A 16,731-nucleotide genomic window follows, 5' to 3' on the forward strand; every position below is an offset into this window, starting at 1 on the left:
CCTCAAAGCCCCAAGTGCTGAGCACACACCTCTTCCCACTCTGCTGCCACTCCTTTTCCTCCGCCAGCTTTTTTTATGCACAGGCTCCCAACCTTAGCCAAGAGTCAGTGATGGTAAGAAAAAACAAAAACTTGTGCTATATAGTGCCACCTAGAAAACAAAAGACTCCTAATTACCAACCTACTGAACTGTTAGACTAAAAATAAACAAAGCCTTGCCTAAATAAGGTGTTCACTACTTCAAATGCAACGACAGAAACACTTGTCATCAAACACTATGAAAAAAACAAAGGAACACTGTATCACAAAAAGAGTGACAATCTTCCAGCAACAAATACAAATAGATGGAATAGTGTGATCTGACTGATATTCAAAACAGCTATTATGGAGAAATTTGACAAGCTGTAAGAAAACGCAAAAAAAAAGCAATATAACAACTTGATGAATAAAACTGATGAACAGGAGTACATTACCAAAAAAGACTGAAATTCTAAAAAAAGAACCAAACAACTTCTGGAGCTCAATAAATGAGATGAAGAATGCATTAGAAAGCAATGGAAATAAAGCAGATCAGATGAAGAGAGAATAAGTGACATTGAGGATAGGAACAGAGAATTCAGGTGAAGAGGAGAAGGAACTAAGATTTTTAAAAACTGAAGAAACCGTATCAGAACTATCAGACTCGATTAGGAGAAGCAATGTAAGATTAACGGGTATACCAGAAAAACAGAAGGAGAAGGTAATAGAAATTATGTTTGGAGAAATAATAGCTGAGAACTTCCCAAGCCTGGGGAAAGAACCGGATAAAAGAAGTCCATGAAACTAATACACCACCTTATTATCTCAATGCAAAAAGACCTTCTCCAGACACATTATGTTAAAATTCTCAAGTCAATGATAAAAAAACTTTAAGGGCAGCCAGGGGAAAAAAAAAAAGACGGGAACCCCCTCTCTGCCCCCAATTAAACTATCAGCAGATTTTTCAACAGAAACTACACAGGCCAGGAGAGAATGGAATGACAAAGTATTGAAACATTAAAACTGCCAGCTAAGAATACTCTATCCAGCAAAATTACCTTTCAGATATGAAGAAGACATAAAAGCTTTCCCAGACAAACAAAAGTGAGTTCACCACCACCAGACCTGCCTTACGAGAAATGTTGGGATGAGCAATTTAAACTGAAACAAAAAGACAAAAGTACACAAAACTCTAAGGTGATAAATAGAATTAGAAAATGTTTACTTTTTTTACAAAAATATATAAAACTCTTGATTATAGCATCAAGGTTAAAGGAAAAGAACACTGAAAATAACTATAGCTACTACAACTTGGTAATGAAATCACAGTATGAAAAGATAATTTGTGACATCAAAATTATAAAGAAGGAAGAGTAAAAGGCTGAAACCTTTATAGGTGAGTGAAAATAAGTTGCTATCCACAGAAAAAGGACTATTTACTTATGAAGTGGGTTACGTAAACCTTATGGTAACCACCAAGCAAAAATCTAGAGCAGAGACACAAAACATAAAAGAAAGGGGGGGGGTTGACTGAGCAAATCGCCATGGAAAACCACTACATACAGGGGTAGACAAAAACAGAAAGGAAATGGAAGGACAAAATTACCAGAAGGCAAAACATAAAATGGAGATAGTAAATCTTTACATATCAATAATCACCCTAAACGTAAATGAACTGACCTCACCAACCAAAAGACACATAATAGCTGGATGGATAAAATAACAAGACCCAGGGCTTCCCTGGTGGCGCAGTGGTTCAGAGTCCGCCTGCCGATGCAGGGGACACGGGTTCATGCCCCGGTCCAGGAAGATCCCACATTCCGTGGAGCGGCTGGGCCCGTGAGCCATGGCCACTGAGCCTGCGCGTCTGGAGCCTGTGCTTCGCAACAGGAGAGGCCACGACAGTGAGAGGCCCGCGTACCACAAAAAAAAAAAACAAAAAACTCCCAATACAGAAAACTCCAGAACCAGACATCTTCACTGAAGAATTAACACCAATCCTCCTCAAACTCTTCCAAAATACTGAGGAGGGAAAATGTCCTAACTCATTCTATGAAGCCAGCATTACCTTGATACCAAAACCAGATAAGGATACCACAGGAAAATAATATATAGACCAATATTCCTGATCAATATAGAGATGCAAAAATTCTCAACAATATATTAGCAACCAAATTCAAGAATACATGCAAAGGTGTATTACACCATAAGCAAGTGGGATTTATCCCTGGTATGCAAAGAATGATTTAATGTATTTACATCAATAAGTGTAATACATCACATCAATAAAATAAAGGGCAAAAATCACATGATCATCTCAATATTTGCAGAAAAATTACTGACAAAATGCAAAATTCTTTCATGAGGAAAACCCCCAACATACTGGGTATGGAAGGACTATACCTCAACATAAAGGCCATATAGTCAATGGAGAGAAACTGAAAGTGTTTCCCCTAAGATCCAGAACAAGACAAGGATGTCCACTCTCACCACTCCTAATCAGTATATTACCAGAAGTACTAGCTAAAACAGTTGCACAAGACCAACAAATAAAAGGCATCCAAATTAGAAACAAAGTAAAACTGCTGCTATTTGCTGATATGATCTTACACATGGAATCCCAAAAAAACAAAAAAAACCATAAAAAAACTGTTGGAATTAGTCAACAATTTCAATAAAGTGCAGAATACAAAATCAACATACAGAAATCAGTTGCAGTCCTTTACACTAATGATGGAGCATTTGAAAAAGAAAGAAAACTATCTAGGTTACCATAGCATCAAAAATAATAAAATATTTACAAATTAATTAAACCAAGGAAGTGAAAGGTTTGTATAATGAAAACCGCAAGACTGCTAAAAGAAATTAAAGACATAGATAAATGGAAAGATATCTCACACTCATGAAACAAAAGAACATCGTTAAAATGGCCACACTAACCAAAGCTATCTACAGTTTCAACACAATCCCCATCAAATAAAAGGCCATTCTTCATAGGAATAGAGGAAATAATCCTAAAATTTATGGGACCCACAAAAGATCCCAAACAGCCAAAGCAATTCTGAGAAAAAAAGAACAAAGCCAGAGATATCACACTTCCAGATTTCAAACTATACCACAAGCCATAGTAATAAAGACAGTATGATACAAGCACAAAAATAGACACATCAGCCAATGAATAATGAGCCCAGAATTAAATCCCAGCACATAAGGTCAACAGATATTCACCAAGGGAGCTGAAAATACCCAATAGGGAAAGAACAGTCTCTTCAACAAATGATGGTGGAAAAACTGGAGAAATACATGCAGAACAAAGAAACTGGACCTCAATCTAACACCACTCACAAAAATTAACTCAAAGTGGATCAAAGACAAACACAAGACCTGATACCATTAAACTTCTAGAAGAAAATGTAGGGATGAAGCTCACCTGGTTTTGGCAATGAATTTTTAGACTTCACCAAAAACACAAACAGCAAAAGCAAAAATCAACAAATGGGACTACATCAAACTCAAAAGCTTCTGCACAGCAGAAGAAACAGCAAAATCAAAAAACGTACAGAGAGAAAATTTACCCAAACCATATATTGGATAATGAGTTAATATACAAAATATAAAGAACTTAACAACAACAAAAAATCCAATTAAAAAATGGGCAGAAGAAATAGACATTTTCCCAAAAAGAACATCAAAATGGCCAACAGGCATATGAAGAGATGCTTGACATCACACTAATCACCAGGGAAATACAAATCAATACCACAATGAGATATCCCCTCACACATGTTAGAATGGCCATCACCAAGAAGACATGAGACAAGTGCTGGCAAAGATGTGGTGAAAATGGAACTCTTATAAATTGTTGGTGGGAATGTAAATTGGTCCAAGCACTATGGAAAACAACATGGTTGTTCAATAAAAACAACATGGCTGTTCCTCAAAAAAAATAAAAATAGATCTACCATACAATCCAGCAATTACACTTCTGAGTATATACTCAAAGGAAATGAAAATAGGATTTTGATGAAATTCATGCACTTTCATGTTTATCACAGTATTATTCACAACAACCAGGATATTAAAAAACCCCAAAGGCCATCAATGGATAAATGGATAAAATAGAGGTGGTATATATACACAAAGGAATATTATTCAACCATGAGAGAGGAGGTTATCCCGCCATTGCGACAACATGGATGGAACTTGAACACATTACGCTAAGTGAGGTAAATCAGGGAAAGACATGTTATCACTTATAAGTGGAATCCAAAAAGTTAAACATATAAAAAACACAGTAACATGGTGGCCACCAGGGGATGCATGGGGTAGAAAGAATGGGGGATAAGACTAATGGTGTTCAGGGGTACAAACTTGTAACAAGTAGTAAATAAGCCATATAGATCTATGCACAGAATAATATAGACAATAATGTTGTACTATAATTATGCAATGTGATTAGTACCACTACTTCAGCAATCATATTACAGTATATGAATGTATCAAAGTAATATGCTATACACCTCAGACTTACACAATGTTACATATCAAGTTTATTCAATTAAAAGAAACTTTAATACAAAATAAAGAAAAAGAAATGGATTGTGGTAAAATGAAAATAAATATTTAAAAAGAAATAAAAGCAAGCAAAGAAAAGGGAAAGGTTGGGCAAACAGAAAATGGAAACTACAAGAAAAAGAAAAGTGGGTACCTACATTATTATCAGACCAAACAGATTTTAAAACATAAAGAGTTATAAGACATCATCATAAAGAAGTCATCACAAAATAATTAAAATCGTGAAATCACCAGGAAGGTAATTTTAAATTTATATGAACTATTAAATGACATTAAAATACAGCAAAAATTGATAAAACCACAGGGATAAACGTATATATATCCATGAACAGAGTACAAAGAGTTTTAACACCTTTTCCACTACTGACATACACTAGAAAAATTAACAAAGATATAGAAAACTTAAGATAATTAACAAGCTTGACTTGTTGGTCGTTTATAGAACCCTGCACCCTTACACATTCTTCTCAAGCGCAATACATAACACTTAGAAAAATTAAGCACGATCTGGCATACAACAAATTCAAAAGAATCCAAATCTCACCGACCACATCATTCTCACTAAAATGTCATCAATCAGTAGAAAACAAAAAGATAAATATGTCCATGTGTTAGGAAATGTAAAAACACACAAATAATAATTATAACAGAGATGTAAGAAAAAATAGATACAAAACTTGTAGTAATTAGGGAAAGTAGTATAGAAAGGAAAATTGAGAGCCTTTTATGTTTATACTGAAAAGAAAAAAACGGTTAAAATAAAGAAGTTAAGCATGAAACCTAAGGAGCCAGGAAAAGAAAATAAGAATAAAACAAAAATGAACCCAAAGAATAGAGGAAAAAAATAATAAAGAGCAGAAGTTAATTAGGAGAATACATCTAAACAGCCAAAAATTGGCAAATTTCTGATAAGGCTGATCAAGAATAGAAACTTTTAAAATTAACATTGGGAATAAAAAAAGAATGTAACTACAGACATTAGTATGGGTATTAAAAGCATGATAAAAAATACTTTAAGCCAAGGATTGGCAAACTTTTTCTTAAAAGACTAGACAATAAATGCTTTTGGCTTATGGCTCATACCTTATTTCCTAACTGCACTTACATCACTAAAGCAATCACAGACAATGTGAATGGGTGTGGCTGTATTCCAATAAAACTTTATTTACAAAAAGAGGCAGGCAGCCCGTGGGCAATAGTTTGCTGACCCCTGCTTTATGCCAATAAATCTGGCAACTCAGGTGATATAATTTCCTAGAAAAACAACATAAATAACAAAACCTTATTCTAGAAGAAATTTAAAAATCTAAATATACCAGTAATCATTAAAGAAACTGAAAACTGAAATCTTCCCACAAACGAAACATCAGGCTTAATGAGCTGTTTCAAATTTTCAAAGAACAGAATGGTTCCATCTTATACAAAAGCTTCCAGAAAACAGACACAAAGAGAATATTTTCCATCTTTCTGTGAAACTAATAAAACTCTGACATGAAAATCAAAAAATACTACAAAGACTCATAAGCAAACATACATACATGGATTAAGCACATAACTCCAGCAACGTATCTTAAAAGACAGCTATATCACAGCACTGCTCAACAGAACTTCCTGCAATGGAAACACTCTATAATTTGCACTGTCCAATATCATAGCCGCTAGCTACAATTAACACTTGAAATGTGGTTGGTATGCCTAAGAAACTGGATTTTAATTTTGCTTAATTCTCATTAAAATTAAACTGCCACATGGGGCTAGTGGCTTCTATATTGGACAGTGTAGCTATCTTATGACCAACTTGGGTTTATCCTAATAACGCAAGGTTGGTTTATAACCAGAAAAATCTATCAACATCATCTACCACATCAACACACTGAAGCAAGAAAGAAAACTATCTCAACACATGCAGAAATCAATGCCCATTTGCTAAATATACAAGAAAAGAAAATACGCTTACCTAAATAAAGGTTATCTACCAAAAACCAACAACGAACATCATTCTTAATGGTGAAACGTATCAAGTATTCCCTCTAAAGCCAAAAAATAATAATAATTCCACTACCACTACTGCTCTTTAATATTTACCAGAAGATTCTAGCTAGTACACTAAGAAAAGGAAATCAGTGTATAAGGATTAGAAAGAAACTACAGTCTCATTATTTGCAGGTGATATAATTTGCTATGTAGAAACTCATAAACAGCAAAATATTGGGAAACAAAAAGCTTAATAAGGTAGGCAGATTAGTATGCAAAAATCTACTGCATTTCCATACACCAGCCAAAGCAACTGAAAACGTAAAATAAAAAAAAAATTTCAAGGTACATTTTAAAGATCTAACCAAACATGTTTAAGACCTATATGATGAAAAACTGTAACACCTTACTAAAAAACATTATATAAAATCTAAATACTTACAAAGATATACTATGTTCATATCATAAAGACAGCAGTTCTCCCCCAAAGTATCTTATAGATAAATAAGTCAACAGAGCACCTGAAAGACCTTAGCACCAGATTTTAAAATTATTCAGATGTGCAAAAAGCTAAAACACACATGAAAAATGAAGTGGGGAGGAATTTGCCCTAAGAGAAAGCATAAGTTATTACAGTGAGGACAGACATATAGATCATGGAATAGAAATGAGTCTAAAAATAGACCTACACACATATGGTAACTTGATTGTGATAGAGTTAGTTTTGCAGATCAATGCAGAAAAGACGGACTCTTTAACAAAGGAATCTGAATATTCATAAAGGAAAAAATGGATTTCAATCCCTACCCCACTACTGATGAAAAAAAACAAAAGCATCCCCAGTGAAATGAAATGAAAGACAAAGGTTTAAAACAAGAGACATTTTTTATTACCCAAGTCTGGAAAGATTTCTTAAACCAAACTAAATATAAATAAAAAAATAAACCGTGAAATAAAAGATTAATAACCTTTACTACATTAAAATTAGTATCTCAATATGGGAGAAGGTATTTACAACTCAACTTTTTTTTAAAGTTAGTAATCAGAATATACACACGTACAAATAGGGAAGAAACACACAACCAAACAGAAAAAAAGTGTCACTATCAGGTGCATTACAAAAGACGAATAAATATCCATTAAACGTTTGACAAGTTGTCCCCTCTCTCCTTTGTAATGAGAAAAATAAAAATTAAGACCACAATAAGGAAGGATTTTCACACAATGAACTAGCAAACATTGAAACAGGTAATAACACCATTATTAAACCAGATGCTAGCAAGGGAAATGAAACTGCCATAGTTGGTTTAAACTACTCTTATTTAACCCTTGTGGTTCACTAGGGACCAGCCTCCTCCCAAGCACATGTAACAAACCTGAGCTCCATTTGCAAGAAAGAAGCTAACCACACTGTTTGCCACATTGGTCCCTTCCTTTCAGATATTTATACCTCTTACTTATCTCATATTTTCACACTGTCAAGATACCCAAAACAATGTGGGTATGTGCCTGCCTCCCCTACAACCATTACACCCCTCTTTGATAATGGAGCTGCAATGAATTTAGGGTAGCAGTAATATCTAACTCCATTAAATAGGCCCTAACTGCCCTAGATAATCAGAATAACTCCATCTCCCTGAAGAGTAAATACATGGTTTACAGTAAAACAGATTTAAGCTGATGGGGATATGCCAATTCTCCAAGCCAGAGGTATTGATACACAGGTGGTTCAACCATAGATCACGAATTTGTTTTAGCTGAGACAAATAATAAATATGCACATGAGGGATTCCCTGGTGGCGCAGTGGTTGAGAGTCCGCCTGCCAATGCAGGCGACATGGGTTCGTGCCCCGGTCCGGGAAGATCCCACATGCTGCGGAGCGGCTAGGTCCATAAGCCATGGCCGCTGAGCCTGCGCGTCCGGAGGCTGTGCTCCGCAACGGGAGAAGCCACAGCAGTGAGAGGCCCGCGTACCGCGAAAAAAAAAAAATTCACATGATTTCACTTCTCACTAATGTACAATCTCTCTCTTGCAAATGAGTTCTCTCTGCAAAGACTCTCAACGTCAGAGAATCTATTAATGAATGAATTATATTGACAGGCAAAAGAAAAAAAAAGCACAAGATCATCTAAATTAAACTACTCCCTATTCCTGATTTATATAAATCTCTCTTAGAACAAATCAGGAAAAGAGGAGAGATTCTTTAATATAATGAACAGTACCTTTCAGAAGTAAAGAGCAAATAATTAAACTTAGTTACAAAACACGAGAGCATTTCCACTTAGACAAGTGCAAGATAAGAGTGCTCACAGGGACTTCCCTAGTGGTGCAGTGGTTAAGAATCCGTCTGCCAATGCCCTGGTCCGGGAAGATCCCACATGCTGCAGAGCAACTAAGCCCTTGGGCACCACTACTAATGAGCCCTCGCGCCACAACCACTGAAGCCCGTGTGCCTAGAGCCCGTGCTCCGCAACAAGAGAAGCCACCACAATGAGAAGCCCGTACAGCGCAACGAAGAGTAGCCCCCGCTCGCTGCAACTAGAGAAAGCCTGCACGTAGCAACAAAGACCCAACGCAGCCAAAAATAAATTAATTAATTAATTTAAAAAAAAAAAAAAGAGTGCTCACAGTATCCATTTGGATTCGTGAAGTGTCAAGGAACAAAATTTCCTAGTCCAACTACATTCAACAACAAAAAAGAGTTTATTGTCTTGGGGAAATAAACAGTAATCCCAAAGTAGAGAAGGCTTTTGGTATGGTTCCATTACTGCTCTTGACTCTAATTCTATCCCAGGTCCTTGACTCTGTCTTCTCCACATGCCAGTTTGAACCCCAAGATACCAGGCAATGGCAACATGGGCTACATTTTTTTTTAATATATTTACATGCAGAGACGAGTGTGACAGAAAAGTATGTAAAATTACATGTCCTACAACAGTAAAGTTAAGCAATTTTTGGTATAAACATACAAAACTAAACGTGATGATGCAATTTATGTGCTGACCCAGATCAAAGTCCAAAATATATCATTAAATTGAAAAGGCAAAACAATACATATAGCATGACCTCCATTTGTATTTTTCAAATATAAATTTTAAATAAAAAAAGTAATTGCCAGTTCTAGCTTAGCACTTTGAAATATTTCTAGAACTCAAGATGTAACTACTAAGGAAGTCTTTGGCTGCAGGCAAGTACATTATGAAAATAGTATTTTGAAAACAAAAGGCTACTTCTAGATTGCCAAATTATTGTATTTACTACATAGTAAATGAAAGAATAAAACTAACATTCATTGAGCATCTATTTGCCAGGAACTACATAAATTACTTTTACGTATTCAATACTTGGTGTTACTCATCTTTCTAGCAACCCTGAAATATATGAGGTTCATGCTTATAAAGGATTAATAGAAGCAACATGTCCATAGCCCACAGGTCATAACTCCTGTAATTGACAAAGCTGGAATTCAATTCCAAATTTAATTCCAATAGAATATTATTCAGCCATTAAATGAAAGAAGGAAATCCTGCCATTTGCAACAACACAGATGGAACTGGAGGGCATTATGCTAAGTGAAATAAGTCAGAGAGAGAAAGACAAATACTATATGATCTCACTTATATGTGGAATCTAAACAAAACAAAAAACTGAATTCACAGATAGAGGGAACAAATTATACTGGTGGCTGCCAGAGCTGGAGGGTGAGGTGGGCAAAATGGGTGAACGTGGTCAAAAAGTACAAACTTCCAGTTATAAAATAAGTCATGGGGATGTAAGTGCAGCATGGTGACTATAATTAATAATACTGCATTGTATATTTGAAATTTGCTAAGAGAGTAAATCTTAAAAAGTTCTTTCCAGGGCTTCCCTGGTGGCGCAGTGGTTGAGAGTCCGCCTGCCGATGCAGGGGACACGGGTTCATGCCCTGGTCCGGGAAGATCCCACATGCCGCGAGCAGCTGGGCCCGTGAGCCATGGCCGCTGAGCCTGTGTGTCCGGAGCCTGTGCTCTGCAACGGGAGAGGCCACAACAGTGAGAGGCCCGCGTACCACAAAAAAAAAAAAAGTTATTTCCATAAAAAAAAAAATGTGTAGGTGTGGTGATAGATGTTAACTATAACTAGACTTATTGTGGTGATCATTTCACAATATATACAAATACCAAATCATTATGTTGTACACCAGAAACTAATATGGTATACATCAATCATATCTCAATTTTTTAAAGATTTTTTTGATGTGGACCATTTTTAAAGTCTTTATTGAATTTGTTACAATATTGCTTCTGTTTTATGTTTTGTTCTTTTGGCTACAAGGTATGTGGGATCCTAGCTCCCTGACCAGGGATTGGACCTGCACCCCCTGCACTGTAAGGCGAAGTCCCAACCACTGGACCGCCAGGGAAGTCTCAATTTTTTAAACATTTTAACTTTACTAAGTAGCCCTTATCTTCCATTAATTCCCCATATATTTAACTTTCCACAGTTTGCCACCCTTAGAAACTCAATGTCCTTTTCCTTCGCCTTGTCAGGTCTCTAAAAATGCATTGATTGCTCTTTTGTCAGTCTAATTTGTAGGGTCCCAGCCAATGAATTTAGGATGGATAGAGGAAACAGATGTTTTCCTCCTATACAAGAAATTAGCAAAAGACAGATTTTTATTCATGTATGTATGTATAGGAGTTCACAGAAAAATGTGACTCAAGGAGACATTTACAATCTGAGGCTTATATGGCATCTTAATAGGAGATGGGCATTGATAGGAAAACAAATGACTTTTTGAAAAGATAAATGGGCCCTGACAAGAACAAATGGGAGACAGGGAAGTTTTGTGACAATGTCTGTTTAGGTGTGGTGTGGAGACTTCTCATCTCCAGTGATAAGAGTCAGTCTTCCATGGCTGCTCCAGGAAGGGTATTTATGACAATTGAGTTCTTTGGGGAAGCTATGCTTTTAGGCAGATAAGAGATTTCAGGAACTCAAATGCCTTCTTCTCAAAATAATTTTTATGCCATGATAGGTTATTCTGGACCCCTTTAAGTGTCAAGACTATAGCAACAGAGGAGAGAGACTGGGCTCAACTCTGAATACAACAAGGATAAGTGGGGATTTATAACAAAAACAAAAAACGTTCGCGCTTCAAAGGGTAACATCAATAAAGTGTAACAGCTACCAACAGAATGGGAGAAAATTTATGTAAATCATATACGTATCTGCTAAGGGGCTTGTATCTAGAGTATACAAAGAACTATCACAACTCAATTTTAAAATGGACAAAGGATCTGAATAGTTTTCCAAAGATACACAAGTGGTTAATACATACATGAAAAGTTGCTCAACATCATTAACCATCAGGAAATGCAAATCAAAACCACAATGAGATACCAGCTCACACCCACTAGGATGGCTATAATCAAAAAGACAGACAATAACAAGTGTGGGCAAGGATGTAGAGAAATTAAAACCTTCATACACTGATGGCAGGAATGTAAAATGGTGCTGTAGCTTTGGCTTTTCCTCAAACAGTTAAACCAAGTTAACATATGATCCAACAGAAATAAAAACACGTCTGCACATAAGCTTTTACACGAATGCTCATTATAGTATTACTCATAATAGCTAAAGTGAAAACAACCCAAATACCCATCAACTAATGAATGGATAAAATATAGTCTAGCCATATAATGGAATATTTGGCAATAACAAGAAATGAAGTACTGACATATACCGCAACACAGATGAACTTTGACAACATTAAGTTAAAGACACCAATTACAAGGGACCAAATATTTAATGATTCCACTAATATGAAATGTACAGAATAGGCAGATCTATAGAGACAGAAAGCAGATTAGTGGTTGCAGAGGGGAGGGGAAGGGAGATGAGACGTTAGGGGGTGTTGGCTAAAAGGTGTGGGTTTCTTTGCGGGATAATGAAATGTTCTAAAATTGACTGTGGTAACAGATGCACGGCTCTAAATATACTAAACCACTGAGCTGTACACTAAAGTAGTGAACTGTATTGTATGTGAATTATATCCAAAAAAGGATGTTTAAAAACACCAATGGGGGGGCTTCCCTGGTGGCGCAGGGGTTGAGAGTCCGCCTGCCGATGCAGGGGACATGGGTTCGTGCCCCGGTCTGGGAAGATCCCACATGTCGCGGAGCGGCTGGGCCCGTGAGCCATGGCCGCTGAGCCTGCGCGTCCAGAGCCTGTGCTCCGCAACGGGAGAGGCCACAGCAGTGAGAGGCCCGCGTACCTCAAAAAAAAAAAAAAAAAAAAAAAACACCAATGGGATAAAAGCTATAATAAATCATATACCAATCCAGGGAAGAATCAGGAGTCTGAAAGTATGTAGTAGGGATAAGGAAACCTTCCCTGAAAAATCACACAAGCTAAATCTTTAAAAAGATGTGCGAAGTGTGCCAACAGAACAAACATACGCAGAGGATTTCACGTGAAATTAAAAGCACACGCAGATGCACAGACATGCAAGAGAATATAACAGTCCTGGATGATTTCACACAGCAGAAGTCAGAAATTCTGTTGCAAAGTAACTAAAGATTCTGCTGGAGAGGGAAGCAGAGACAGATTCATCAAGAGCCCTGAACGCTCAACTTTATTTTTTCTTGCAAGCAATGTGAAGTTAACATTTTAACCAAACGAATAAAATGATCAAATGTTTTTTACATAAACTATCTTGACAGTCCCTGGAGAATGGATTGGGAAAAGGTAAGAACGGAGTTAAGAGACTGATTAGGAGGCTTCTAAACTAATTTAAGAAAAAAATGATGAGCTCTTTTTTTGCAGAACCTCAGAGCTGGTCAGCTGCTTCAGGATGAAACTGAACATCTCTTTCCTAGCCACTAGATGCCAGAAACTCACTGAAGTGGACGATGAATGCAAACTTTGTACCTTTTATGAGAAGCGTATGGCCACAGAAGTTGCTGCTAATGCTCTGGGTAAAGAATGGAAGTGTTATGCGGTCAGAATCATTGGTGGGAATGACAAACAAGGTTTCCCATGAATCAGGGTGTCTTCACCTATGGCTGTGTCCATCTGCTACTAAGGGGCAGTCCAGTTACAGACCAAGGAAGACTGGAGAAAGAAAGTGCAAATCTGTTCAGGCTTGCATTGTGGACACCAGTCTAAGTGCTTTCAACTTGGTCATTATTTTAAAAAAAAAAAAAAAAAAAAAAAAGGGAGAGAAGGATATTCCTGAAGTCACTGATACTACTGCGCCTCGCCGACTTGGGACCAAAATCACTAAAATTCACAAACTTTTCAATCTCTCTAGAGAAGATCATGTCCACCAGTGTGTTGTGAGAAAGCCCCTAAACAAAGAGGGTAAGTAACCTAAGACCAAGGCACACAAGATTCAGTGTTTGTTATTCCACGTGTTCTGCAACACAAACATCAGCATATTGCTCTGAAGGAACAGTGTATCAAGAAAAATAAAGAAAGGCTGCAGAATATGCTAAACCTTTAGCCAAGAGAATGAAGGAGGCCAAAGAAAAATGCCAGGAAGAGACTACCAAGAAAGGGAGGCTGTCCTCTCTGAAAGCTTCTACCTCTGAGTCCAGTCAAAAATAAGATGTTCTAAGAGTAACAAATAAATAAGGTCAGATATAAAAAAAAAAAATGAGAAGAATTTGCACTAAACCAAAAGCAATAAGCATAAAGGAAAAGAGTGTGAGAGATAACAGAAATAGTAAATTTAATAACTAACTGGAGAGAGAAAAATGAAAAACCAATTAAGGAATGAAACTCAGGAGTGAGGTCAAACTTCAGATGCTGATTTGAGAGTAACCAACATTAAACAGAAGCCACAGAAATGAATGACACTGTGCAAGAAAAGCTCAGAAAGGAGATGGAGAAAAAAACCAAAGTACCATGGAATAGTTTTTCCTCAAATTGAAATGTCCCCATATAACCAATTCACATCAGTAAAATCCATAATTACTATATTAGGAAACTAACCATAAAGATTAATACTACTTCATGAAAAAATTAGATGGCTCTAAAAAGAAAAGGGTGATAACTTCAGCCTCATTTAATATTTTCAATAAGAAAGGCTTTTAAAGGTTTGGACTAAAGGCAGCATAGTGTAGTAAGAAGAAGAAAAGGAATAACATATAGAGTACCTACCTAGCCTGTGCTTGTAGTTCTAAACAATGTATATTAATTCATTTAATCCTCACCAACAATGGTGGGATGTAAGCAATCTCCTTTCCTAAAAAGTGAGGCACAAAGAGGTTAAGTAATGTGTCCAAGCCTGAAAGCCTAGTAAGGTCTGGGACAAGGACTCTAACAGTTCCAGAGCCCCCATGTTTTACCACTGTACTGGCTCTCAAAGGCCAGTATTAGGTTTTCAAAGCAAAAACAAAAAACCTTGGCTCAACGTTGGGTCTACCACCAACCTTGGCATACTGGTAACTTAAGCAATTCAGTCTGTCTCCTCAGCTATAAGAAGGAAATAATGACAGCATCACAGGATTATTATGAGTATTTTAGTCATGAATATAGAACACCTAATCATTACAAGTAATAATAATAAACATTTACTGAGCACATATTGGCATATATTAAGGCACTACCAGAGACACTTTACAGTTTATTTTACCTAATCTTCAAAATTGTCTCAAAAAGAATCGTTACTCTCCTAGCCATTTTTACAGGTTACGAAACAGATTCAAAGGGATGAAGAGACTTGTGCATCATCATGTTGTATGGTAAAATGCTTATACAATGGCCCCAATTCTCCACCCCTCCTAGTACCTACACCCCTAGCAATGTGACACTGCAGCTCCTCCCATCAAGAGGTAGAGCTCATTTCCCCACATCTTGAATCTTGTCTGGCCTCATGACTTGCCTTGAACCAACAGAACGTGGCAGAAGTGATGTTGTGCCAGTTCCAAATGTAGACCTCAAGAGACCTTGCTTGTTTCTACTACCTCTCTAAGAATCCTGCCACCACCATGTGAAGAAGTCCAGACTTGCCTGATAAATGATGAGCGCCTCGGTCACCCTCCATCATCCAGCAGAGAGTCAGCCAACAGCCAGAAATGTGAGAAGCCACCATAGACTAGCCAGCTTCCCAACAATCTGCCAGGTGACCACCGATGTTATGAGCTATCCTAGATGAAATCTGCCAAATCTAGCCCAGGTGATCAGAACCATCCACGTGATCTACAGATTCATGAGTAATAACACACACTCATTTAAGCCACTGAAATTGCGGGGGCGGTGGGGGAGGGGCTGTTGTTACAAAGCCATAGTTAACAGAAATTCATGGTAAGCAGAAGAGCTGGAATTTAAAGCCAGGTGGTCTGACTCCAGGCTCACCCTCCTTCTAGTTTCAGAGTAGATATGACAAGCAATGTTACTGTAGTATTTTCATTTGTGAAAATGAAGTCATTTATGTTCACTCTTCTATATTCTTTAAAATTAACTTATAAAAACTCAAAATAGTAAATGTAATTCTTATTTCCTCCTTTAGGTAAACAAAAAATCCAAGAAGTATATCAGATCTAAATTCAAAACTTGGGACTTTACTGGCGGTCCAGTGGTTAAGACTCCACGCTTCCAATGCAGGGGGCGTAGGTTCGATCCCTGGTCGGGGAACTAAGATCCCACATGCCGTGTGGCCAAAAAAACAAACAAAAAAACACATAGATTCAAACTCAACTGCTACCAACCACCTGCCCATTATTAAATATGGGATAATAAAAACGAAAAAACTATATGCACGTTCTGAATATATTTACACTTCTTTCAAAGTAAATATTTCATATAGGGTATCCTACTAACTCCACAAGTATCATGAAATGTACTATATTAATTTGTATTAACTCATTCTCACTCTAAACAGATTTACTTTGCTTCCCAATTCACTGACACATACAACACACCACATCACTTACCCACCTATATCCATCTATGCCCATATAGTCCCTTTGGAAGATCTTAGTTTCCACCAAGGGATGCAGAAAACGATTCCATTAAACTGGAAATTGAGACTGCCACCCAGCCACTTTGGGTTATTCGTGCCAATGAATCAACAGACAAAGAAGGGGGTTACAGAATCGACTAGGGTTCTCATCTCACAATCAAGGGGAAGTCAGGTTGCTACCACACAAGAGGGGCTAACAGAAAGTATGTCTGGAA

The 16,731-nt window shown here is 37.0% G+C and overlaps 1 protein-coding gene and 1 pseudogene across 5 annotated transcripts in view; one reads left to right on the forward strand and one right to left on the reverse strand.

Moving 5' to 3' along the window:
* The window catches only part of PDS5B (PDS5 cohesin associated factor B), a 196,883-nt gene that overhangs the window by 152,634 nt on the left and 27,518 nt on the right, over window positions 1-16,731 (reverse strand). The window lies entirely within an intron of this gene.
* Window positions 12,833-15,160, forward strand: LOC149746874 (small ribosomal subunit protein eS6 pseudogene; annotated as a pseudogene).

The sequence above is a fragment of the Delphinapterus leucas genome, chromosome 18, assembly GCF_059928025.1.
Source record: "Delphinapterus leucas isolate spDelLeu-1000000601 "Yukka" chromosome 18, BTC_Dleu_Yukka2, whole genome shotgun sequence".
NCBI lineage: Eukaryota > Metazoa > Chordata > Mammalia > Artiodactyla > Monodontidae > Delphinapterus > Delphinapterus leucas.